This window comes from Sarcophilus harrisii, chromosome 6 (genome assembly GCF_902635505.1).
Source record: "Sarcophilus harrisii chromosome 6, mSarHar1.11, whole genome shotgun sequence".
NCBI classification, from domain to species: domain Eukaryota; kingdom Metazoa; phylum Chordata; class Mammalia; order Dasyuromorphia; family Dasyuridae; genus Sarcophilus; species Sarcophilus harrisii.
The window spans coordinates 203,047,246-203,074,292 of NC_045431.1; the positions used below are offsets into that span (position 1 = coordinate 203,047,246).

Consider the following 27,047-nt stretch of genomic DNA (forward strand, 5'->3'; position numbering starts at 1 on the left):
AGATGAAAAAGAGGAAACTAAAGCCAAAAAAAGGAAGTGGCTTTTTTTGTCCTTTGTATCCCCAGTACTTACTGCAATTCTGGCATATGTTGTTGTTCAGTCATGTCTAAGTCTTTGTGACCCCCATTTGGGGTTTTCCTGGAAAAGATACAGGAATGGCTTGCCATTCTTTTTCTGGCTCATTTCACAGATGAGGAAACTGAGGCAAGCAAGGTGAAGTGACTTGCTCAGGATCACACAGCCAGAAAGTGTCTGAGGCTGGATTTGAACTCAGGTTTCCCTGACTCTAGGCTATTATTAACATTTAAATGCTTGTTAATTGACAGATTTGCTTAAACACATAAATAACAGAACCAAGATTAAACGCCTTTCCTAGGTAGGCAGAAAAAGCTGCTTTCCTCATTCATTGTAAGACTTGTGTCCTCCTAGGTGAAGGGAGATAGTTCGATTTTCTACACAGGCTGGTAAATCTGGGCCACTTATTTACAAGGCTATGTTAAGAGTCCTTCCTTTGTACTAAGGGTTGGTCAGGTCAACCCCTGGACAGCCAGTGAAAAGACCAATTTAGAGCAACACTAGAAGGGCGAGAGTGACACCTGATGGTTGTCTAAAGAACAGCACTTCAGGTAATCTCAAAGGAGGCTGCAGAATGGGGCTACGTGATCCCACACACCTGTCCACAAGAAAGCCCCATTGGATGATTCTCTGCCGCCTTGAGCTGAGAGAAATTGCCTTTCGTCCCAATTAGATATTAAGCTGATAACATAAAGCCTTGTTCAAGTGACCCAGTAAGTTAAATTCACAGCCCTTTAGAAATGGGAGAGACAGGTGGAGAGTGGCAATGGGTCTCAAAGCCAGGATCAAGTCCCTCCTCTGACCCATGGTGGCTGAGGGACACTGGACAAGTCACTTAAACTCCCAGCGCCGGGGCTACTTTGTCAGGCTAGAAATTTCAGAGACACGACCAGGGGAATTCCCTCTGCCGTGAATTTATATCCAAGATTCACAGCTTGAAGGGACCGTAGGATTCTCCGTCATCTAACAAAGAGGGAAACAGGTTTCAAATAGGTTAAGGGATCCTCCTTCTCCATTCACACAACCACAACCTTAGCTCAGACCCTTAGCCCTTCTTTCTAAATCTTGAAGAACCAAAATATGGGAGAATTTACTTGTACAACTCCAGAGGACAGATGGGGAACCATAGTTCCTCGCTCTGGCAGAGAGACATATATTTTCAGACCTCGTCAGTGGGTTAATTTGTTTTACTTAAATGAACTTTTCAGCTCCAAGAGAAAGTTCTGTGGAGGTGGAGGGTGGAGACTCACTGAGAATGAGAGTAATAAAGAAGAAAATTTTAAAGAAAAAAAGATCAGTAAAGTAAGTATTTATGAATATGTATATACATGCTTTTTGTATGTACATGTATGTGTATATATGTATGTACCATGGTTAACTCCATGAAGACAGGGACCAAGTCTGATTTGCCTTTATCTCTCTTCTAGCCACTGACTTGAGAAGCCTTAGTTTCCTCATCTATAAAACGGGGAGATTGAATTAGAGAATCCTTTCCTCTTCTATGATTCTTGTAATTCTGAATATTTATACGTGTGTGTACGTATTTCTCTGTCTGTTTACAATGAATACTCACATGAGCATAAACACCACAGCCCAACAATCACATAGGCATGTGTACACACATGACACATTCATACAATGCATTTAAACATACAAACAACACAATGCCTGCATACATGTAGACATATACACCTACAGATATACATTTATGCACACATACATATAGACACATATATACATCCATCTGACCCTAGGGGTCTATCTATCTATCATCTATCTATCTAGTAATCTATCTATCCATCCATCTGTCTATCCATCTATCCATCTATCTAACCATCTATGTCTCTATCCATCCATTCATCCATCTATCATCTGTCTATCAATCTATCTATCCATCCATCTATCTAACCATCTATCTATCTATATCTATCCATCATTCATCCATCTATCATGTCTCTATCACCTATCATCCATCCATCTATCTATTTATCTATCATTTATCTAGCTATCATCTATCATCCATCTATCTATTTATCTATCTATTCTATGTCTATCAATTTATCTGTTTACCTACCATCCATCCATCCATCTATCCGTCATTGATCTGTCTGCATCTATCATCTATTTATCTATCACCTATCATTGATCCATCTGTTTTACACACACACACACACACACACACACACATGTGCACACACCTACACACTGAGTACACATTTAATGTGCATTGCGTTGCTCTCCCTGCTCTCTGGGAGCAGGACTCTGGTTTGGAGAAGGAGCCCAGGACGGCAGAACCTCAGCTGGACGGAGCTCAGAGAGCCTGTAATCCGGTTCATACCGACCCAGAATCCCTCCTCCGCGTACCCCTGCAGCCATCCAGCCCTTGGTTGAGGAAGTGCAGGACATGCCAGCCCACCGCCTCCCAAGGCAGCACATTCCACCTATTTTTATGGCTTGAATTGTTGAGAAGTTTTCCCTTCCATCAAGCCAGAATCTGCCAGGGAAGGGGTGGGGGGGAGGCTCCTGGTTCTGACATTTGAAGCAAAACAGAACAAATCTAACCCCTGGAGCTCAGCAGGAAAGGCCTTAATCCTTCCAGTCAATAAGGAAAATAAACCCAAAATAAGCAAAGTAGGAAGAGATGACAAGATCTCAGCTGCTACCACCAAGCACAGAAGAAGCCAAATGAAGGCAGCCTGCACACTCAGTTTCCATGACCAGAACCAAAGCCTTTGCATTACCAAGTCCCTGTGGAAAGAATTCCCACACTGCACAGCTGTGCAGACTTAGCTCCCCACCATGGTGATAAACTTCCAGCTTAAAATAGCAAGGTAAGAACTGGGCCCCTCCTTCCCTGCCCTCTCCTCCCTCCCTTCTTCCTTCCTTCTCTCTTCCTCCCTCCCTGCCCCCTTCCCAGAGTCAGACTGGTGTCCGATGGAACCCCATGGGCACCGGGAACTCAACTCTGATGGCTGAAAAGCTGAGAACCGGCCTCCAGGAAATGATGAGCTGGGAGCTCTAGTCCATAAAAGGAAAAAATATTCAGAAATGCTTCACTTTCCTGGGGCTCCTTCTTGCGAGCCATTCCCGGCCCTTCCTCCCCGCTGGCCGCCCAGTCGGGGCCGGCACCAAGGGGCAGCACAAATGACAGCTCAGTCTCCACTGTGCCCCGTGGTGGCTTGGGCTGATTTGGACCCTAGCTGGTGTCTGGGGGAACCATTTGTTCCATAAATCCAGGGGATTTCGGATCTTGAATCAAGAGGGACTTTGGAGACCCTCTGATCGTGGGGCTTATTCAAGTGGCAAACTCAGGGTTCTTTCTATGTGCTCAAAGCGCTCTCCAAACCCTCACTTAACCCCGAGTTCTCCCCGGATAGATCACAAGCTTTTTTAATACAGAAATTGGCTCATTTGGGTCTTTGATCCTTGTCTCTCTGGGGCTTACTTAGCATGGTCCCTGGTACATAGGAGATATTTAATAAATGCTCATTGTGGATTGACAAATTATCCTTGTAATTATCCAACTATCCTTCCAGTCTTATTAGACCTAGTTCATAGTAGGAAAACTGAAGACTACAGTTGGAACCTATCTGCTCTACTGCACTCCTTCCCCACCCATTTGAGATGATTTCATAGCTTCCTCCAGTTCTAAAATAGCAATTTTACTTCCTCTGGGCCCATAGTTTCTTTCCAAGGAAGAAAGCTTGCTGTTCATATTTAGTTATGGGGGTTAAAATCTGAACCCTTCAGAGCTGAGGACTCACAGTTCACAGTGAGGTAAAACAAACTGATAGCAGAGGAGGGAAGTATCTTACTTGAGGGTAAACAATTAGGAGCCGGGGAGAGAAAAAATTCTAGTCAATCAGCATTTATTAAGTACCTTCTGTGTGTCATGGCCTGTGATAGACACTGGGGTGATAAAAAAAGGCAAAAATATAGTTTGTGCTCTCAAGGAGCCTCATCCTAATGGGGGAGAGAAAAAAAATAAACAAACAGGTGAGTACAAAGGAGATATTTATTGAACAAATTGGAAGGAATTTTAGTGAGAAAGCACTCATATTGATGTGAATTAGAGAAAAAGTCTCTTTGCAGAAGGTGGGATCTGAGTTGAATCTTGAAAAAATTGGATGAAACCAGGAGTCAGAGATGGGAGGAAGAGCTTTTGAGCCCTTGATTGAAAATGCCCAATTTTGCAGGGGGGATGCTGAAAACTATCTTTGCATGTATTAAAAAAAATAAAAAGATATTATTTTAAAAAAGGAAATGTCCAGTGTCGGGAGATGTATCTTGTGTAAAAATAGCACAGCAGTCGGCTATAGGCGACCAACTTTGGGCATCCCTGACTTGGGTCATTGTAGACTCATTGGTCCAAGATGTCTATACCCTCCTGGCCCCTTTGCTGAGCTGATCAGAGTCAAGGAACCTCCAGAAGGGGCATCCAAGGACATCCATCCAGTTCAATGCCTCCTTGAGCAGGGATTCCTAATGCTGCTACATACAGCATCCTAGTCATTCATTCTTTGGGAAATCTTGGTGAGCAGGGGTGATTTGCAGGAGAAGAGACAAAGAAGGAACGTTTGCAGAAACAAATGCAATGTCATTACGAAAGGCCTCAGCTTTTACTTTAGCAACTAGGTAGCTTAGTGGATAGAGCACTGATCCTCAAGTCAAGAGAACCTGAATTTAAATCCAGCCTCAGAAATTACTAGCTGGATGACTCTGGGTAATTCACCTAACCTGGTTTTCCTCAGTTTCCTCATTTGTAAAATGGGCTGGAGAAGTGAATGGCAAACCTCTCCAGTATGTTTGCCAAGAAATCCTAAAAAGGGGTCCCAATGAGTCAGAAATGACTGAAAAACTGAACATGGTAGAGTAAGGGCAGCTAGGTGGTACATAGTGTACAGAGTGCTAGATCTGCAGTCAGGAAGGCTCATCTTCATGAGTTCAAATCTTCCCTCAGACACTTACTAGCTGTGTGACTCTGGACAAGTCGCTTTACCTTGTTTGCCTCAGTTTCCTGTCAAGGAGCTATAAAATGAGTTGAAGAATGAAATGGCAAAGTACTCCAGCATTTTTGCCAAGAAAGCCCCGAAAGGAGTCACAGAAAGTTGGACACAACTGAAATGATTAAACAATAACATCCAGATTGATTTGTATGGGGGGAGTGAGAATATTTTTAAGGCCATCACCTAACTATCATTTAAAAAACTACTAGTGATGGGGAACTCACTACCTCTTAAGGCTGCCCATTCTGCTTTGGGATCGCTCTGATCATCAGAGTATTTATATAATGCTGTGTTCTGGAGAGTGTATCATTGTTAGACAGGACCTTAGAATTCAGAATGACAAATGCCCTTGGAAATCCTTGGAACCTAGAATGTCAAAGCTGGGAAATCCTTGGAAACTAGGACGTCAGAGCTAGGAGAACCATAGAGCTTAGAATATCAGAACTGGGAAACCCTTAGAAAATAGAATGTAGACCTTAGAGAACTTTGGAGACTAGAATATAAGAGCTGGAAAATACTTGGAGCTTAGAATGTCAGAGTCAAAAGGGCCCATCTAATCCAACTTTGATTTTCCCAACGTCCCAGAAAGAAGGAGTAATGTTTTCCAGAATGTACCACTCTAGATATAATGTTCTATTCACACACCTTGAGTAGCTTTTCCCATTGTCTAAACCCTGATGTTTAAGTCTGAGCTTTCTGAATTTGTTCCAAGACACTTCCCTCCACATATGGGATGCTCTAGGCTTAGTGGACTGGCCATCCCCAAATACAGACTTTCCTGCATTTCTATGCTCATTTTTTCCTGTCTAGATCCTATTTTCCTCATGGCCCAGCCCTGCTGTCCCCTTTTTCAGGAAGCCTTCTCTGATTCTTCACTCCAAAATTATCCTCCCCTGTTTGATCTTTGCAGGCACTTTGTATCTCCCTTAGTTCTTACCATATTCTATTTTGGTCACTCTCTAAGATTTGGGCATGTGCCATATTCCTCCCTCAAGATGGAAAGGTCCTTTGGAGGCAGGGACTGGATATTAATGAACTTTTCAATCTCTCCCAGTACCTAACACAGTGTGCTGCATGTTGTAGATATTTAATAGATCATTGCTGAGAAAGTTGATCAATGAATAAAAATTTAACACATAGTTGATAGTTGGGCTCCCGAAACAGCAATTGAGTAGAGCTGGAGACAATGCCCAGGCAGGGAGTTCATCCCTCCACAGGGAGACAGCAGTGGGGCTGATGATGCTTTAAGGGAATCAACTCTATGACCCCACATTCTCTCCATTGATATGGGAGGCTAGCAGCCCCCCCCCTTGCCTTTCAGAGAAGATGCTCAGATCTATTCTAGACCCTGAATAGACCTGTACCTTCCTTATTCATTCATTCATTCTCTTGTTTGTTTATTTATTTTTGAGACTCTCTATCTTGCCCAGATTAGAATTGCAGCAGCTCCTCTGGACCTATTCCCAGTTCTGATCAGTACCAAACTTTAATCTGATCTATTATTTCGATCTAGACTGGTTTATCCCTCCCCAGGCAGCTGATAGCCCTTCCTATGCTAGGAGCTTTCCAAATTGATGTCAAACAGCATAGATATCTCAATGGGTTTACATCTACTACAACCTAGAACTCTCAAGCTCAAATGACCCACCACCTCTCCAGTATGAGGGATTATAGGTGCACACCAGCTGACCAATACCTTTCTAGAGAGCCATTTAGTCCAACTGATAGCACTACTATTTAGCTTGTACCTTCAGGCAATGAGCTGTTCTCAGGTACTCTCTCTGTAGGGATGTTAAAGAAAAAAAATAAACTTCAGAGTTTTTCTGGAAAATAAAGGGTTAATCCAGATGAATTTGACCTTTCCAGAGTGACTCAGAATTCTCAGAAGAAAGTTTTTTTTTGCCTCCCTTGTTTTTAATTTTTGCTTTCAATTTAGCAGGACAAAGAATTGGAAGGAGATGAAGTCGCTATTAATACTCCCTAGTAAACTCTTGACAAGTAAGGCAAATACTGGAATTTTGTGTAAGATTGTGTTATACACACACACACACACACACACATCTTCTCAATCAGTTATTTCATGGAACCTTAAAGTGTCAGAGCTTCAAGGACCTTCTATACCATTGAATCCAATCTCATTTTCCAAAGAGAGTATAATTTAGGAGGGATTGTGGATCAGGACACTTGGGCTTGAGTTCCTGCTGTCTTGCTGGACAGATTCATGATTCTGAACAAGTCGGGCCAGCAGGAAAGCAGGAATTCGACCCCAAGTATCCTGACCTTACAATCCCTCCTAAATTTCACTCTCTTTGTTAAGCCCATTGTATTGGACTACTGAAGTCCAGGCCTGTAGAGAATTGATGAATCCCTTTTTCTTTTCATAGAACTATAGACCTTTATAGTTGAGTTCTGGAAAAGGGGAAAGGATGGGGAGCACACTCTCACACCCCATCATGTAGAGATGATGCAATAATCCTTGTTATATCTTTCCTGAGACCAGTCATTCAGCCTTCGTTTGAAGTATTCCCCAAGCCTAGAATTCTCTTCCTTTTCCTTACCATCTCCTGGCTTCTTTGAATTTCACCAGATCTCAATTTGAATGCTTCCTTCTACATAAAGTCTTTCCTCAATCCCCCTTAATGCCCAGGATTTCTCTGTCTTTAAGGAGTCATCTCCAATTTATGCCTATATTGTTTGTTTATTTGTATATAATCATTTACCTGTTTTCTTCCCCAAATTGATTGTGAAAAGGGGATTTTTTTGCTTTTCTTCATACTTCTATAGTCCTTTGCACAGTCCTAGATTGATTCAATTCAACTTTTGGTAATAGAGAATTTACTACCTTACAAACTTAAAGCATAATTAGAAATGCTGAAACCATGTTTTTAAGTGTTTGAGGTCATCGCAGATCAATAGTGAATTCTGAAATCAAGCATTGGCCTGGAGAAGACTTAGAGATGAAGTGTTCCATGTCTATTTTTTGTTTAGCTGGTCTCTAGTATATCTTACAATTGTAATAATTAGCATGAATGTGTCCTAAGTAGAGAAACTGGCATACTTTTTTGTTCGGTCTTTAAAATATATGCTTAGGAAAACTAATAATCAACAATCTTGGTTTTATTTATTTGGGTCTACATATTAGCCATAGGAAGGATGGAAGGTAGGAAGGAAAGAAAGAAGGGAGGGAGGGAAGAAGAGAGGAAGGAAGTGATGAAGGGAGAGAGGGAGGGAGGAAGGAAGGAAGGAAGGAAGGAAGGAAGGAAGGAAGGAAGGAAGGAAGGAAGGAAGGAAGGAAGGAAGGAAAGGAAAATGGAAGAGGAAGGAAGGGAAGGAGGGAGGAAGGGAGGGAGGAAAGGAGGGAAGGAAGGCTAACTCCTAAATGATCTCCTGGAGGCTGCTTTTTTGGATTTCTCTCTTATATTAGTTTGTTATATGTGTATGTTTTTCAGGTGAAATTCCAAGTGTAGAAAATAACTGTGATAATAATAACATATCTTGGAGTACATTATGGGCCATAAAGTGCTTCAACAATGCATTTCCTCATTTGAAAGTCATAATAAGCTTGGGAGATTGGTGAGCAGGGAAGGGAAAAGTATCCCTATTTTACAGATAAGGAAATTGAGGCCCTAAAGTAAAAAATTTGCACACTAGTTAATATCTGTGTCTCCTGACTCCCAGTCCCATGTGAATTCTAGTTAAACTGAGAATTCTAATTAGTTGGATTCTGTTTAATTGACATTTTACTTCAATTAAATAAAAAAACTTTCCTTTTTAATTTTTTTTTAGTGTCATTGCTTCATTTATGGTTAAGCAGCTTCATGTGAGCTTGACCCTAGCCAGCGAGAGTGGCCCCTTGCTGCCCTTTCCCTCAGGATCAGCTTCGCCCATCTATTTGGGGCCAGTTTCCGAGGTTCCACGTGTCCTTGTACTGCTGGACGCCTCCTCTACCTCCTATGGCCTCAGAATTCCTCCCGGTTCTTCCCTTTTGATGCTTCTTCCATCTGCTCCAGCCTCAGAATCCCTTCTCCAGGGAGAAAGTTTTCCATTTTACCGCAGTGAGAACCCTTGAAGGTTCAGGACCCAAGTTTCCGCCAATGTGTAACAAGCTGCTGGCAGGGTAGGGTCTGATGGAGGGGAGAGAGGGAGGATGAGGGGGGTAGGGGAAGGGGCTGCTGTGAAGGCTCCCAGAGGAAGAGCAAGAAGACAGATGTCTTCACTTCCCAACTCTTCTGAGGGGAACAATACCCTCTTTCCATGTCACTTTGCCTCCGGTTCCCAGAAGCCATGGGGTTTCCAGTCTGAATTCTATGTGGTCTCGAGCCTCCGACTACATGGATCTCCAAGTGCACGATTAAGAGGCCTGCTTCATTTTTCTTTGCAAACGAGGCTTTTCAAGTGTTTCCAGTAATATCTCCAGTCCACATTCCCCAGAAACATGTCAGGATTCCTACTCAGCTTGAGCTTCGCCTCCATAGCCTTTGAGGTCCCTTCCAGCCCTATGGTTTGGGGACTCTGACCAACTTCTTGCTGTCTGTCCCCAGTTGTCCTGACATTGAACCTTCTCATTGCTCTACTCCCAGGAGAGTTCATAGAGGCTGGCCCCGAGGGCTTCCCTTTGGGTCCTGACCTGGTGAAGAGGTCTAAGCCAGCCCCTCTGACCAGCCCCAAGCACAGTGGCCACAAGATGGGAGGGGGGCCATCAAAGGAAAGCCTGGGATTCCTGAAGCCCCTGAAGTCTGGGACCGGGACCTTGGAGATTCAATTCAGCCAGCACTTATTAAGGGCCCCCTATATGTACCACATCTTGGAGACACAAAGATTAAAGGGAAATGGCCGAGTAAGTGTGATACAGGAGAAACTACTGCTTCTGAAATCAGAGGGCCTGGATTCAAAGCTCACCTCTGACGTTTACTAGCTGTGATCTAAGACAAATCATGGAAACTCACTGGGTTTCCTCATTTGCAAAATAAGGACTAGGTGACTTTTAGGATCCTTTCTGGTTCTAGTTACAGGGAAATGTTGATGTGTAGCGTGTGACAGACTAAAGGAAATGACCAGTCAACATACTCCATGAAAATTTGGGCAGAGAAAGGCCACTTTCATCAGAGGCTATCAGGGAAAGTTTCGTGGAGAAGGTGAGGTCCAAGCTGGACCGCAAAGGGTTTCAACAACAGCAAATGAACAGTGTGTACCCATCAGGCAAGCACAGTGCGTCCAGCCAAGTTCATAGGCAGTGAGGGCTTTGCCCAGGACATAGTTGTCTGCACCCAGGAATCACAAGCTCATTCTTCCTGTTAGCCGGACGATCCCTTTTCCATGGTTCCCACACACACTTCTCTCTTGTCATGGTCTCTGCTTTTCTCCTTTGCCTGCTCCCTTCTCCTTCCTCTTGTTGGACCTCCTGGTCCATCTACCCATGAGAGCCTTTGCCCACATAGAGCTGGGGAGGATGTTCAGGAGTTTTGACACATTGGTCCAGTAGGTCGGGTCCTTCCCCCCAAACACTTCTACCCATTGTGAATGTGGCCAAACTGGGGATAATAATAGTACCTCCTTCCCACTGTGAAGCTCAGATGAGATAATAGTTATAAAATGCTTAGCACAGTGCCTGGCACTTTCTAAATATTAGCTCTTATTATCATTATGGAGGAAGCTCTGGCAGGATGAGATTATGGCAGGGCCAGGGGGAGGGAGAAGCAGCTAGCTGCCAGGTTTGATGACGACTCGGATCATGAAATCATTTTTTTGTGTTCCTTGATCTTAGAAATTCTGATGAAGTCTATGGATCTCTTCTCAGAATTACTTTTTTTTAAATATGAAAGATAAAATACAAATGGCTACATAGGAAGCCAAATAACCATTTTCAATAATTCTCAAAATTAAAAAGTAAAATAAGTTGATGGACCCCAAGTTAAGAAGTGAATCTAAGTCAGTATGTGAAATAAGGTTGGAAACAAAAACCAGTTGATACCAGGCCTTGAATGAAGATATTTTTATCTTAGAGATAATAAGAAGTTATTGAACCCTCTTTTAAGCAGTGAAGTAATACTGGGAATTTATATTTTTGTTTCTAGAGAATTATATTTCTACTTCATGGTATAATAATCTTGTGAACATTAGCAGGTTTTAGGTGTTATATCCATTTTATAGATCAGGAAGCTAAGGATCAAAAAGATGAATGAATTTGTCTAGAGATACTCAGTCTAGTGAATATCACAGCTAGGATTGAAACCTGAATATATCTTGATTTCACTTTCATTTCCAAGATGATTTCCACTATCCCATACTGATTCCTTCAGAATTTGATCTCAATGCAGTCGATTACAGATGCTTCAAGGGATTCAAGAATTTAGAACTGAAAAGAATCGGGCTTGGAGTCTATTTTTTAGTATTTTGTATATTTTTTGTCTTTTGCTCACCATTCTAATTGTTTTTTTGTCATTTGTCACATTTTATTTTATGCCTATGAAAGGAGTTCAAAGGAAGAGTTGAAAGGCTTTTATCAGGCTGCCAACGGGTCCATTTCACAATCAAAGTTAAAAACCCCTGATTTAGTCCATAAGGGGTCCTAGCATTTCACAAATATGAAAACTCATATAAAGAGTTATGATTGACTCCACAATCTACATGGATGGTAAACAGCTAGGCCAGAATTCAAACTCAGGTCCCCTTGCTGCCCTCCCAGAGCCAGTGTCTACTGCCAAGACCAGAACAATTTCAGAAACATCCCCATGAGTCTCTCTTCCAGATTAACCTCATCATCTTTTTTTGTTCATTGGCTGAAAAGATACCATTCTTACTGAAAATATGTGCGATTGCTCAACAAGAGACAGTTCAAAGACTTTGGACACCAGCAACCGTGTTTGGGCTTCACAGCTCGGCTTGCACTGAAATAAATCTTGTCCAGTGACCGGCTGGACTGCCTTCCTTGCCTGCTTTATCAGCCTGATCTAGAGGAATGGGGATGGAGTGGTTGCAGACTCAATGACTCATATTGTATTTAGTCCTGTTCTCCTAAGGGGCAGACACATGGTCTACCCCCCTTCTCCCTGCAACCTTTAGAAAATAGGGACAAATGTCATCAAAAGCAGGGAAAATGTCTGACTTTCAGAGGGTAGGAACTGGGCCTTCAGAAATAGTGACAGTCTACAATCCTTTGACCTTCTTAAGTCAAGGACACTGTCATTAGGTCAGGGATAGGATCCATCTTCTAGAGATGAGAAACAAGGACAGTGTCTGCTACCTCAAATGGCTGGACACAGTGGATCCCTGTCCCCTATATTCAGGGGGCTGGACAGAGGTTGTCCCTGATTTCTAAGGAGCTGTAAGTAGGGTAGAATAAGAGAAGACATAAAGAAACTTCAGACAATCCCTAGCTCATTCTCTACTTCCCCTTGTGACCCATGGGCAAATTCTTCAGCTCCTTCATAAATATGCTCCTCAGCAAAAACAGCCTCCTAGTATCACGGTATCAGGGGAAGCATCTGTGACAGCCATTTAATTCACAGGCAACTGTCACTTATTTGTAGCTGGATGGATAATATACTGAGTTTGGAATCAGAAGGATTTAAATTTTTTCCCTGATACTATCTTCTCATTTCTGAACAAGCTCTTAATTTTCCCATCTGTAAAATGAGGATAAAATGAGCACTTGTCTCGCAGGGCTAGTATAAAAGTCAAATAAGATAACATACATACAGTTGTATCAAACCTTCAAATGCTGTTATTAGTGTGATTGTATAGGGTACACATGATGTGTGAGAAAAAGTTGGGATACAGCTCCATGGGCATTCCCTTCTAGCCCCAATAATCTTATATTGTAGAAAACATTTGTTTTTGGGTTGACTCAGGAGGTCTTAGGGATGTCTGATGTGTGACAAAAAGACCACTGGTCTAGAGTCAGGAGCTCTAAGTTCTAGACATTAATTCTTTTTTCAATTTTTTCCTTCACAAATTTCAATTTTCTCCTTTACAAAATAGCAGATTGGACAAAGGGCCCTTCCTGCATGAACATTCTGAACTCCTATGACTCAGCCCATTATAAGCTCTGGCTTCACTGACCACAAGGAATGTAAACTGAATTTAATATTAGCTTAAACCAAATAGATTTAGGACGTATCTCTGTAATGAATGTGTTACAAATGCCTTGATTTAACCAACCAAAGATTTTGATAAAAATTGCATTTGTATCTTTGGGCTGAAGAAAAATATTCTGATATTTATTTATGCAATGAATGTTGACTAATTCAATTTAATTCATTGAACATGTATTGAGTACTTCCCAGTGAAGATTTTCTAAGATGATATTTGTAAAGTGCTTTGTAAACCTTAAAATGCTATATCAATGCTAGCTATTTTTATTTTAGCTACAGCCCAAAGATTGCTTGTGTAGACTAGGAGGACTTAATGATCTGCATCCATGGAGACAGGACCCAAAGTGACAGAATTAAGGTCTCTTAAAGAGTTAACATGTAAAGCATCCTAAGCCAATTTAAGCAGACCAACAACCCCTTCCCAGTATTTACAAATTCTTTATTCCTGGAGACCCAAATTCATAAATTCTACATTTTATCTACCTAAGCACAAGAGATGGCTCACCTTTAGAATCCCTGAATTAAAGCCCAAAGCTCTGGTACTTTCAATCTCACTTAACCTCTTTGTGATTCTGTTTCATTTATGGTAAATAAAAAAATTGATCTCGATGATTGCTAAGGTCCATTTTAGCTCTTAATCTGTGATCCCAGCATTCTTTGAGAAGCATCTTGAATTTCCCCACTTTTCTGATTGAGACAAAACAACTACTTCTGAAGAGGCTGCTTTTTATCATAGGAGGTTAGAAAACAACACATTGGGATTTCACTTATGTGAACATCACTTATTTGGTGATGTTCCCTATCTAGAACCCAACTGAAGCCCAGAGGTGAAGGCAGGAAAAAAGGCCTCTGAATGAGAGAGAGAGAGAGAGAGAGGAGGGAAAGATAGAGAGAAGAGAGAGATGGACAAAGGGAGGAAGAAAGAGAGAGGAGAGAGAGAGAGAGAGAGAGAGAGAGAGAGAGAGAGAGAATGAGATCTGGGCTCTGGAGCTCATATATTTTTCTCAGGGAAAAATCTCATGTTTAGGAGTACCTTATATGGTGAAATTAGTTGTCAATCAACTGACATTTATCAAGTACTACTGTGTGCCAGGTATTGTGCTAAGCACAGGGGATACAAAGAAAGGAAAAACAAACAACTCAGTCCCTACCCTCGGAGAGCTTACAATCTAATGGGAAAAGCAATAGGTAAGGAGCCATGTACAAACAAAACATGGACAGAGTAAGTTGGGGGTAACATAATAGGGAAGGCACTAAGATTAAGGAGAACTGGGAAAGGTTTCTTGTACAAGATGGGACTTTAGTAGGGAAACCTAGATTTTACAGAGATGAAGAAAGAGTGTGATCCAAGTATGGGAGCAGTCAGAGAAATTGCATGGAGTTAGAAGATGGACTATTCGTGTGCAGAAAGAAAGGAGACCAGGGTCCTTGGATCTCAGAGTATCTGGAGATCCAGTCACTATTCAGTATCAAACTGATTAGAGAGGGGACAGTCTAAAATAATCTATGAAAAACCATAAAATGCTAGGCAAAATGTTGCTATTAAGATAGTTATTGATATTATAATTATTTCATATCCATATAGGAAAAACCAAGTGAATGAAGGATATCCAGACTGATAGGTTGTTGTCTAGATGATCCAAAAAACTGGTCTAGTGTAAATCTCAAATAGATGATAGAGAAGGATAATGAGTTTCATCCAGAAGTCATCACGAGAATGTATATGAGCTAAATTGCCTCTGGGGTATTTTGCAAAGCTTTTAATGACTCTAAAATCTCTCTCTGAAATACCTCTTTCAAATCTATTTTTCTTATGCAAAGTCTCCAAAGAATTAAAATCATCAGTCAACCTCAAACACAATGGTGGGTGTGAATAGACTGAAGCATATGCACAGTTACAGGTATGCCTCCAACTTTGCCTGAGATATCCTTGCCTCATGTCACTCCCCTGCTCAAGAAGCTTTATTGGCTCCCTATCGCTTCTAGGATACCATACAAACTCCTCTGTTTGTCATCTAAAGTGTTATGCCCACCTATGTTACCAGTGAAGAATTTCGTAGGAAAAAGAATATGGAAGATGTCATTAGAGAGATATATAACAAGAAAGAAGGCAGGTCAATTATGTAATGAAAATAAGAAACTTTCCACTAATATCTTTGCAACATCAAAAGATCAAGAAGTCTATAGAAGACTCTTTGAGGAGAACCATGGAAGCAGGGCGTGCTTTAGCCCAGCACCTGGAATACAGAAGGTGCTTAATAAATGCTTGCCAACTGACTGACATGAGTAAGAGTCACATGGGATCAGAAGGTATGAATGGGTTGGGAACTGTACCATTGGATGGAGTTGTCCATATTGATGACTTCACAGATCTATAGATATTGAATCTTCTGGGGGAGGGAAAACCATGGAATTAAGATAGTTATATGGCTTCCTATTGCACAGCAGACCAGAGACAAGAAGAGCTACAACAGGTAGGTTTACTGACTGAAAATGAGAAAGTGATGTAGGAGAGAGAGAGACAGAAAAACTATGAGAACCAAACATAAGGAATCATAGCCTAGGACCACTGAGGATAAGAGTCAACAGCCCTACCTATTTCAAAGAACATCATTACATTGCACCTTCGATAGAGACACAGATCTTCGTAGTTTGTCTAGGATCACAGTTCCTCTAATTACTAGAGCTACAGTTTTTCCACCCAACAGTCCTGCCTCACAATCAGTACCAGGACCACGGACACTTCAGCTACATCCCCAAATTCTCCTTTCCAGATTGTTAATTTCAACAGCTCTGCACATCTGGTTAAAGAACATTATTCTCAATGAAAATATGTGCAATTGTTCAAAAAGAGACAGTTCAAAGGCTTTGGACTCTAGCAGCGGCATCTGAGCTTCACAGCTCCGCTTGGACTGAAATAAATCTCGTCCAACGACCGGCCAGATTGTCTTCCTGGCCGGCTCTATCGGCCTGATCTAGGGAGATGAGGAGAAGGGGGTGGAGATCACAGTGACTCAGTCTGTGTTTAATCCTGTTTCCATAAGGGGTAGGAACATGTTCTACCACCTCCTGATCTTTTGAGAGAAGGGATGATGTTTGCCATCAAAAGCAAGGATAGTGTTTGCCATCTCTGACCTTCAGAGGGTAGGGATCATGTTTCTCACCAAAAGCAAGGACAGTGTCTCCCATGCTTTTGTTGTCAAAGGACAGGAACTATGTTTGCTATCAAAAGTAAGGACAGAGTCTGCCAGTCCCTGACCTTCACATAGGAATAGAGACAGCATCTGCCAGGTCTTAGGAACAAGGTTTGCCATCAAAAGCAAAGGCAGATTCTCCATTCTCTGACCTCCAGAGGGCAGAGACTGTGCCATAAGAAATAGAGAAAGTACCTTCCAGCCTCTGACTTTCAGAGGGTAAGGACGACATTTGCCATGAGAAGCAAGGACAGTGATTGCCATTCTCTGACTTCCAGAGGGCAGAGACTGTGCCATAAGAAATAAAGAAAGCAAGGAAAAGAAAGCAGGAGAAGCAAGGACAGTGACTGCCATTCTCTTGACTTCCAGAGGCAAGGTAAATAAATGCCATCAGAAATAGACACTGCACCTCAGTCCCCAACATTCTGAGGACTGGGACCAGAAATCCCACTCCCTGGCCTTGGAGTGGGCAAGGCTGGTGGCTGCCATGTTGTATGTGCATATGGACAATAGACTGATTCTGTCCTCCCACTTCCATTTAGCTTTCTTAATGACAGTAGCTTTTTTCTGTGCTCTGGATGATGGAATTGCTGTTCCTCTGAATGGGGGAGCAACAATTTCCGAACTATTTAACTTCTGTTCCCCAAATTCTCCAAGGACAGAGCCTCCTGATTGTCCACTTCATCCCATGATCACCTTTCATAAGTCATGAAATGTTTGTTTGTTGCTGTCTTTGTGGTTGTTGTTGCAACTTTAGGGATGATCTCTTTGCATGATACTTGGTTTAAGCCCAAACTTTAAATGACAATGGGACTGCCCTATCCCTGTTCATACTAAAACAAAAGTTCAACAACCTGCCAACTCAAGTCTTTCATACAAACGGCATCTGTTCATCATAGGACCAAAGATCTAAAATTAGAAGGAATCTTAGAAGCCATCTCCTTATTTTACAAATAGGGAAACTGAGTCATATAGGAGTTAAATGCTTTGCCAAAAGTGAAACAGGTAGTGAAAGGAAATCAGAGAAGAAATTTGAATCCAAATCTTCTGACTCCAACTCACTATACTTCATTACCGCTTTACCTTTGAATACCAACAGCTCTTTTATAGTGAGAATCATAGAGTTGAGTCCCTAATGACTGTTTGTTTAATGTTGTCCATGTTTATGAAGGACAGTGGTCACTCTCCCATGCCATGAAAACTGTAAATCCCTGGAAGGTAGACTTTAGATTTCTTTATATCCTTTTACCCAGACTCTTAGAATTGTAGAGTTGGGAAGGACCAACTCTACCTCAGAAATCATTTGATTCAATCTCTACCAAATCTATTTAATATCAATCATATTGTTGGTATAAATACGGAATGAGATTTATTGATCAGAGTGAGATTGGAGAAGGAGTCTCTCCAGATCCCATCCTCCCCAAATCAGACAGAGCTATCGCTCTCACCAGGTTGTCTGGAATACACTGAATGCAGAGTGTACAGAACTGAGCACAGATTTTCCAACTGGATTTAAAACCAATTAGAAATAAAGGGCTGGCTTTAAGCTTGTACTCCTGTTTGATACTGTTTTGGTTAAAGTTAGTGAGTGCTGAAAGTCTATATGTGAGCTCTCGGGCTTTTCAATCCTCACCACCCTAACTCGTGCCAGTGACATGAGGAGTTTACTCTGCCCTTTCTACTGTAATGAAATGCCCTAAGTCTCTTCAGTACAACAAATCCACCCCCTTATTTGGGTGTTGTGGGAAGGGGGAAGAGAGGGCAGAGTAGGGAAAAAGAAAGCTAATCTTCTGTGGGAATATGAGGGTTATAATCCTGAGGAGCCATACTTATTAATTTTGAAACTCCCACAAATAAGCAGAAAAGATATTTTCAAATCTACTTTTAATGAAAAATTTCATTTGGGTGGGAATGGGAGACCTTGGGAAAAGATTTTAGACTGGCACAACTAAACCAATAAGATATTCACAGGGAGCCACCATTAAGTAACAGCCTATTTAAATGAATTTTTCTTATTAACAGTGCTAAGCTCAGTTGTTTCTAACTGCTGAAAAAGAAAAAAGGAAGGAAGGAAGAAAAAAAGAAAGGAAAAAATAAAAAGGAAGGAGGGAAGGAAAAATAAAAGAAAAGAGGGAAGGAAAAAAGGAAAGAAGGCAGAAAAGAAAGGAAGGGAAAAGAGAAGAAAGGGGGAAAGAAGAAAGAAAAGAAAGGAAGGAAGGAAGCAAAGAAGAAAGGAAGGAAGGAAAGAAGAAAGAAGGAAGGAAGGAGAGAAGGAGGGAAGGAAGAAGAGAATGAAGGGAGGAGGGAGGGAGGGAAGAATGGAAGGGAGGAGGAAGGGAGGGAAGGATAATTCTTTGGTAAAGAGAACCAGAATCTCTTCTTTTTTGTGGTTTTACATTGAAATGAGTGAGCTGGCTGGGTCATAGGCTCATATTAATTACAGAATCACAGGATTTACAGCAAGAAGGGATGTTAGGGATCGTCTACTCATAGATCCTAGCTTTAGAGCTGGAAGGGACTTCAGTGACACCATCTAATCCATCCCCTCCCCTCCTCATTTAATAGATGAGGAAACAGAGGCTTCTAAAAATTAGAATGGGCCACAGAGGCCAACCAGTCCAGCCCCTTCATCTGTTAAAAGTGACAACAATACTGCCCAAGGAAGTTGTTAAATTAACTTATCCACAGTCACATAGGGCATAGGCCTTGAACCCAGAGCTCTAGAATCAGAGTTGTTGTCACTGTGCTACTCTTTGAACCTCATTTTTACCCTCTGAACAATGAAGGATTTGCCTGGATGATTTCTACAGACTCCTATAACTCCCATTCTTTGATTCTAAGAGTTACTTAACCGTCTGTAGCTCTCTATAAAGGGGTGAAAAATCTTAATTAACCAAGAGTTCAATAAAAGCCATCTTCTTGAACCTCCCTGAATAGTGACTGTGGTGCAGCCAGGAACGATGATGTCGGTTCACACCATGTCAGAATGGATCTTCATCCTAAAGCTGCTGGTCCACACCAAGAAGTCAAAGTTCAGGGTCACCCAAATGGTAAATGATCAAGGGGGCATTTGAACTCAAACCAATATAAATTCAAATCCAGAGCTCTTTTAACTATACCATAACCCAACCCCTTCCTTTTAGTGAGAAGGAAATGGAAGCCTAATTGGAAAGTAACTGATTTACGTAGGACTAAAACCCAGAGCTTCTGATGTTAAATTTAGTGCTCTATGTTCCACAATCTAACATTATTGCCCAAAGTCATGCAAGCAGGATTTGAAAACAGGCCCTCTGCCTCTAGCTTTAATGTTCTTTCCACTGCTCCCAGACTTGGAGGGCCTGGGCTGCCAGAAATAGAACAGGATACACAGCTCTAGAAGCCTGTACCATTTAGCTTCTTCCCACATCCTTGGTCCTTCTAAAGAAAGGACTATTCCCTTGTCCCCAGAGATAGAAGGAGGAAGGAAATTGCTTCCCTGACCTCACTACAGATAAGACAAAAATACTGAAAGATGTTTCCTGAAAGGGAAGAGGAACACCAGCTCCCAGTCCCACTAGTCATACTGATGATAATATCAGCAGGGCAACAATTGTGCAGCTGTTCTATCATCCTGGAAATTTCTCATCTGCCTTGTGCCATCTTCCCTTGAGCCCTGTTTTTTATCTGGACTTGTAGTTTGTAAGATGATGCTCCAGCCAATCTTGATGGGAGCTGCATCGAGGGAGGCCCGGGACACAGAATCAGGTGGTAAGAATCACAAGGAAGAGCCTGAAAGCTAGCAGAGGGACTTCGATTCCAACCTGCTATGTGACTTGGGGCCCATCATGACTTCTCTGTTTGCTCAATCCCAACATTTTTACAGAGAGACAAGATCCATAAAGGTTAAGTGACTTACAGAGTCTCTTAGCTAGTAAGCATCATGTGTAGGATTTGAACTCAAGTCCTATGTCTCTGTAGCTCATGCTCTTTCTACTGAGCTACCTTCTGGGCTTCAGGGGGTTTTTTCATCTGAAAAATGAGAGATTGAGTGGGGTGATCTCTATGGATTTTGCCATCTCGGGAATCCTTTATTCTATGATTCACAAAAGAACTATCTGTAGCCCTTTATAAGGAGAAACTGAGATCAAGGAGTTAATGGAAGTCACCCTCTTAAATCTCATTCATGGACAGAGATGGTGACTGCCAGAAATACAGATGCTGCTTCTCACTGTGTCAGGGCTGGGTCTAGATCTATAGTCAGGATCTATATCTGTGGTCAGGGTCTACATTATGAAAATGCTGGTTCCCACTGTGTCAAGACAGGGTCTGTATCATGAAGATGCTGGTTCTCACTGTGTCAGGGCAAGGTCTATATCATGAAGATGCTGGTTCCCTTTGTGTCAAGGCAGGGTCTACATCATGAAGTGTTCTCACTATGTCAAAGGAGGGTCTACATCCTGAAAATGCCAGTTCCTACTGTATCAGGATAATTCTACATCATGAAGATGCTGGTTCCTACTGTATCAGGATAATTCTTTATCATGGAGATGCCAGTTCCCACTGTATCAAAGTAATTGTACATCATGAAGATGCCGGTCCCACTGTATCAGGGTAATTCTACATCATGGAGATGCCAGTTCCCACTGTATCAGGGTAATTCTACATCATGAAGATGCCAGTTCCCACTATGTCAGGGCAGAGCCTATATCATGAAGATGCTGGTTCCCTTTGTGTCAATGCAGGGTCTACATCACAAAGATGCTGGGGTTCTCCTGAATTAGGATGATTCAACATAACGAGACTGCTGATGTCTGGGCAGGTCTACATGCCGAACAAAAAAAGGCTTTTTCTTCTAAAGTTTCCAGTACCTCATAGCTATGGACATGATAAACTTTTGTGGCAGAATCAAATAAAACTATCTCAATTCCTTATTTCAGAAATCATGGCTAGCCAAAATAAATAATTGTCCTTTGCAGTTCTCTTCTCCAAATGGGTTCTCATTTAAAACTGTGATACCATTGTAGTTTTTCAGTTCTATATCTCTCCTAATACTGAGCACAGAACACTATACAGTAAGTGTTTAATAGATGTCTGTTGATTTGAAGAGTCTGTTAACTTAGATATTGTCCAGCAGAGGAATCCAAACAAATGGAATACAATGCAAAGACTGCTGCATTTTGTGTCAGAAGACCCCTAAAGTCTTTTCCAAGAGCAGCTAGGTGACACAGGTCCTGGAATCCAGAAGACCTGAATTCAAATCTGGCTTCAGGCCACCTATGTGAGCCTAAGAAAGTTGCTTAACTCTGTTTGCCTCAATTTCCTCATCTGCAAAATGAGATGGAGAAGGAAATAGCAAACCAGTCCAGTATCTTTACAAAAAAAAAAAATGGGATTATGGAGTTAAACACAATTGAAATGACAACAACACAAAACCCCACAAAATCCCTTCTAGTTCCAATTCTTTGGCCCAATGAATATTTAGGAAATCAAATGTATTCTCATAATTTTTGGCAGAATAATTTAAGAAAAATGTTTCATTTTTTACCTAACTACCAGAAACTCATACCCCTCTCACCTTAGCTCAAAATTAAAGAAAGCTTGAGTTTTCCCCGTTGTGTTCCCATATTTCTCCTACCATACCCACATGGAGCAGGTCCATTGAATGTCTGGCCTTTTAGAGCCATGAGCCCCAAGGCCAAATAGTTAAAGAAAATGAGGGGCTTCTCAAATCAGACCCAGTATGTCCACCAAAGAAGAAAGAGAAACATGTTACCTAGTAGTGGACTGCACAACCCAATGTGCTAGATGCTGCCAAAGGTGAAGAGGGGATCATGAAATGTTGATCCTGGGGTACCTTCAGTGGGGGCCTGTCCTCCTGTTTGGAACAAGAAGAAGCGATCAGGTTAATTTACACTCTCAGTAGTGAAATCTGAATGGGATTCTCAGCAGAATTGCCAATATGATCAAACACAGAGAGCCCAGGTCAGTCATAACTTCCAGATTGTCCCAACACTGCCAAACATCAGTCAGAACTCAGAGGTCTTTACCTAGTCATTGGGGCTTCAGACAAAGCCTCGGGAAGAATGATGGTAAGCAGAGATGGGAGATTTGACATGGTGTGCTTGTTCATCCTCCACATTTTTCTCCAATTCTTCCCCAAAGGCTGCCTGTCTTTAGAGAACTTTCAAGACAGACCCCTCACATTCTAAAGTAGGAAGGTTCAGCTGCGGGGCAGATGGAAAGGCCCTAATGGTCTTTAAGATCTAGCTATTAAAGCAGCAGGACAGATTATAAAGCCTCGTGGAACTTATTTAACAACAACATGACAAATGGTCCCCAATGGCTATTGGAAAGGAGAGAGTGTCCCCAAGAATGAGAGCTGGTATGCTTCTATCATCCAAGAACCCATTAAACTTGGTGCCCTCCAAAAACTGGCCTTCAAATGACATTCTTTAACTACAGCAGCTCATTAAAGCTGTCTTGGTCTTGTTGGAAGTGAGGGGAGGGGGTGGTAGCTCAAAAGGGGGGAGCATGGTGGAAGAAAAAAACACCCAGTCACATGTAAATTCAAAACAAGCCTCAAGGCTAAGTATTAATTTGGGGATTATCCATGCCTCTGTTACTCTCCCTTAGTGCCATTAGCCAAACATGCCCAATTGTGCTCTTTTATGGAAAAAGGTGAGGTTGAGTGCCCTGAGTCAGACTGGGGTGGGGAGTTAGTTTCTACTCCTCATTTCTGATTCTGGGATTCAGAGGGGGTGCAGTCTCCTCAGCTAAGACCTTAAAGCCTCTGGTGATTGAAATCTTTTCTACCTACCTCCTGGAGAAATGGGGGCTCTTACATGCTTCTCTCCCTCAAATTCTGCTCCAGCAGGTGAAACTTTGTGCAGAGACCCACAGAAATAACAAGATATACACAGTGACTGAGATGACGATTTCAAATAGGGACTACATAAACATGAGATTAATGTCTCATAAATAAACACCAGGGTCTGTAAGCTGCAGAAAGGGCAAATTTGAGTTCAACATAAAGAAAAACTTCCAAACAATTAGAATGGCCCAGTTTGGTAGGTCATAGGATCATGAGATTTAAAGCTGAAAAGGATGGCAAAAGCTGTGTTTTCCAACTTCCTTATTTCACTTGCAAGTCAAAACATCACCCTCCTGATATTATTGGTCCTCTTTGAGAATGAAGTAACAATAATAATAATAATAACTCCACAGACAGGGAAACCAGGGACCTAGAGAATCAAATTACTTAATTGAGGCTGTGTATGTAGTAAGTATCAAAGTGAGAATTCAAATCCAAGTATTTTGATTCTAAAGTTCCCATCATCCCTCAAGGCCTTTTAAGCAGATGCTGGATGAACACTTGTCCCAGAATATTGTAGAGGGAATTCTTGCTTGGGAACAGGTTAGACTAGATGACCTTTAAGGCCCTTTTGGGTTTCTGGCCTAGATTCTGTCTGGTGTCCTTTGTTTCCATCACATGAGCTGATGATACCATATATCACTACCCCTGGCCAAATGTCAGAAAGTCTTGATACTTTCCTTAAAGATCCTGAGATCCCTGGAGACTCCACAAGATCCCTAAAAGGAGATATTCTTTCCATTATGCTATCATCATTTAATAACACTGCTTGAGAAGGTGATTTCCTATCTCTTAGCTTGTGGCCCATAGTCAGGTATCTATGGATGGAGCATCACTAGTAGCCGTCTTCTGAGACATTTCTGGGCACTTGATATCCTGGAGAGGAGCCAAAATGCATCCACAGGGATGATTAAGTGTTTTGGGGAAAGTTGGGTCCATCTGGAAGTTATCAAAAGCTGCTTGTGGAATGGTATGAGGGGAGTCAGAAATAATTGCTTGAAGGGTGGGAAACCTGTTCTGTATTAGGAGCAACTAAACTATTAAAAAAATCCACTAATGATTACTTTGACAAATAAAAATCTTTTTTGTTGTTATTGTTTTTTGTTTGTTTAAAAGAAAGAAGGGCATAAAATCTTCCATTTTGTTTCCACTCCAATTTTTAACTTATAAGCAGGGAAGGTGCCCTGGAGCAAAAGAAATGACACCAGAGAGGTGAAGACCTACAGGAGCAGAGTACTGTACATGCTGCCAATTACAGTTGTTTTGTTGATTTTTTCTAATTATTTTCTTTATTAAAAGGGAGGGCCTGATGGGTTGAGGTATATTGGGAAATAACTGAGGTATAAAACACACACACACACACAGTATCAATCGAATTTTAAATTTAAAAAATTAATATTGGACTAAGATTCAGGAGCCCTAGTTCAAGTAAGAATTAAGTGATATTGGAAAAATGACTTAATCTTTCCAGCCCCTATTTTTCATCTGTAAAATAAAGGTGGAATGGAATAGAAAGAATATTATCCATTATTCATCTCTGCCACTAACTTTCCATATGACATTGGGCAAGTCAATTCCTTTTTCCGGGCCTCAGTTTCCCCATCTTTAAAATAAAGGGATAGCATTAGATGGTTTCTGAGTAACTCTAGATCTATAATATTACCTTTGATTAAATGTCTAAGGGACCTTCTCGCTCTGATGTTCTATTATTGCAGAAATTCAACTAAAATAATATATTTCAGTGAAGGCATAGAAACTAATGGGAGGAGAGGTGTAGAAGAGAGCAGATGATGTATGGAAAATGCAAAGATAGGTGAACAGACAGAAGGAGAGATGAATATGATGGCAGAGAGAACCATAGGGACATGTACAAGGAAACACAAACCCAGAGACACACAAGATAGATCGACCGAGATAGCTACAGGGACTCAAAGGGAGGGAAAAGCCCCAGAAGCATACATAGCCTTTCATGGAATATCCACCTTATCTTATGGTCTCATAGCATATGGCGGATAGAGTGATGTTGCATTTTCACAACTACAAGCATAAATAAGGATCATGTTTCTGGCATTTATTGCAAGAAATTAAGTGAAGGGCTGGATTTAGGCCGTAGAACAGAAGGTCTCCAGGCTTGTTCTGTTGTCATCCACAAGTAACAGATTCACCAGCAAAATGACATGGAAAATGGTACTCATTTCCCATCAGTGGGAGAACTTCTCCATTACTGAAGGCTTTCAAACAGAGACTGCATGGTTACCTGTTGGAGATACTGGAAAAAGAAGATGACCAAATGCTCTCTGAGGCCTCCTTTAGCTCAAGGATCCTAGATTTATAAATAATAAGCTATTTATACATGCCTCAGTATAATTCTATATATAAAAGGGCTTCCACGGAAGAAGTTGTTGAGCTTCCTGATGCCCCCAACATCTTCCTACTGAAACCTTGCATAGTATAGTATCACACATAGGTCATTCTCCCACCATCCTGTTTTCCTGTGCTTCTGAAATGACTATGTCCTAGAGTTCTAAGCAGTCAAGATCCTGAACTACTCCTCATACAACTTTAGTCCCTTGCTATAATTCTGAAAAGAAGAACCAATCAAGGATTCTCACCACTCCCTTCATTTGATCTTTCACTTCCTTACTCCATATTCAGATAGAGCTCAGGCTCTTGTTCCCTAAACATTTCTTCTTCTGATCATCCAAAAAAACAAACTCCATTCTCCTCTTCACAAAACCTTCCTTAACTATCTGCAAGTGATGCTATTTCTTCCCTCACGCCTGTATAATCTTCCTGTCATATTTTGATACCCTATAGAGGTTCAATAGACAAATGCAGTGTTGCATAGTAGTTAGGGTGGGACTTGGAGGAAAGCTTGGGTTCATCTCCTATCTTTGAAACAGTGTAAGTGAACTTGAGTCTCAGTTTATTCATTTGAGAAATGGGGTTATAGGATAACATATTGGATAGAAAGTTGACTTTGGGGTTAAGAAGAACTGGGGTCAAACATGCAAAAGCTGGATGTCTGAGGAGATTCATTTAACCTTTGTCTGTCTCGGTTTCCTCAGCTGTAAAATGAAGATAATAATCATGCACCTCACAGTTTCTTGTGAGAATTAAATGAGGTAATATTTCTAAAGCACCTAATAAATGCTTGCTCTTTTCTCTTCTCCTTTGTTGTGAGGGTCAAATGAGATAAAGTATAGAAAGAAAACACTGTAAACCACCAATCCCTGCATCAATGTCGGATATTTTTACTACCCCTAATTTCTTAAGAGTAGGGATAATTTCATTTTTGTCTTTATAACTGTGGTGCCTATTGCACATAATAGAGCTTAATAAATGCCTGTTGAACTGAATAGATAGTTAAGTTCTCCATCACTAGAGATATTCAAATAAAGATTGGTTGGCTATTTGTTTAGGGATGTAGGAAAAAGAGGATGCACTTTGGGTAGAAGCCTTCTGAGGTCCCCTTTAGCTCTAGGTTCTAGGTTCCTAAATAATGAGCTATTTAACGTATGCATCAAAACAATTTCACAAATACATGTCCTCTATTGAGAATTATCCGCTTTTAACTTGTCTATTTACTATTGAAAGCATCTAAAGCTCAATGTGTCCAGCTTGCCTTGTACAGCAATTAACCCATCATGATCAAATGGATTCTCACTCCATACTTATAGCCAATAGTGATATTTCAATTCCGTTGACAATTTTCTTATGGATTTTGTACAGAGAGAATTCAGACCATTTCTGGAATTCAGTTCTGAGCACCACATTTAAAAAGAAATATTAAGTGTGTCCAGAAGGGACAAACCACAGCTGAAAAGAG

General features: G+C 41.3%; 1 protein-coding gene across 5 annotated transcripts in view; it reads right to left on the reverse strand.

The window, feature by feature from the left end:
- The window catches only part of MRVI1 (murine retrovirus integration site 1 homolog), a 140,541-nt gene that overhangs the window by 74,890 nt on the left and 38,604 nt on the right, over window positions 1-27,047 (reverse strand). For all 5 annotated transcript variants that reach the window (XM_031943105.1, XM_031943106.1, XM_031943104.1 and 2 more), the window contains exon 2: window positions 22,121-22,222. The gene's annotated coding sequence lies outside the window, so the exon portion shown is untranslated. The remainder of the gene's footprint in view (window positions 1-22,120; window positions 22,223-27,047) is intronic.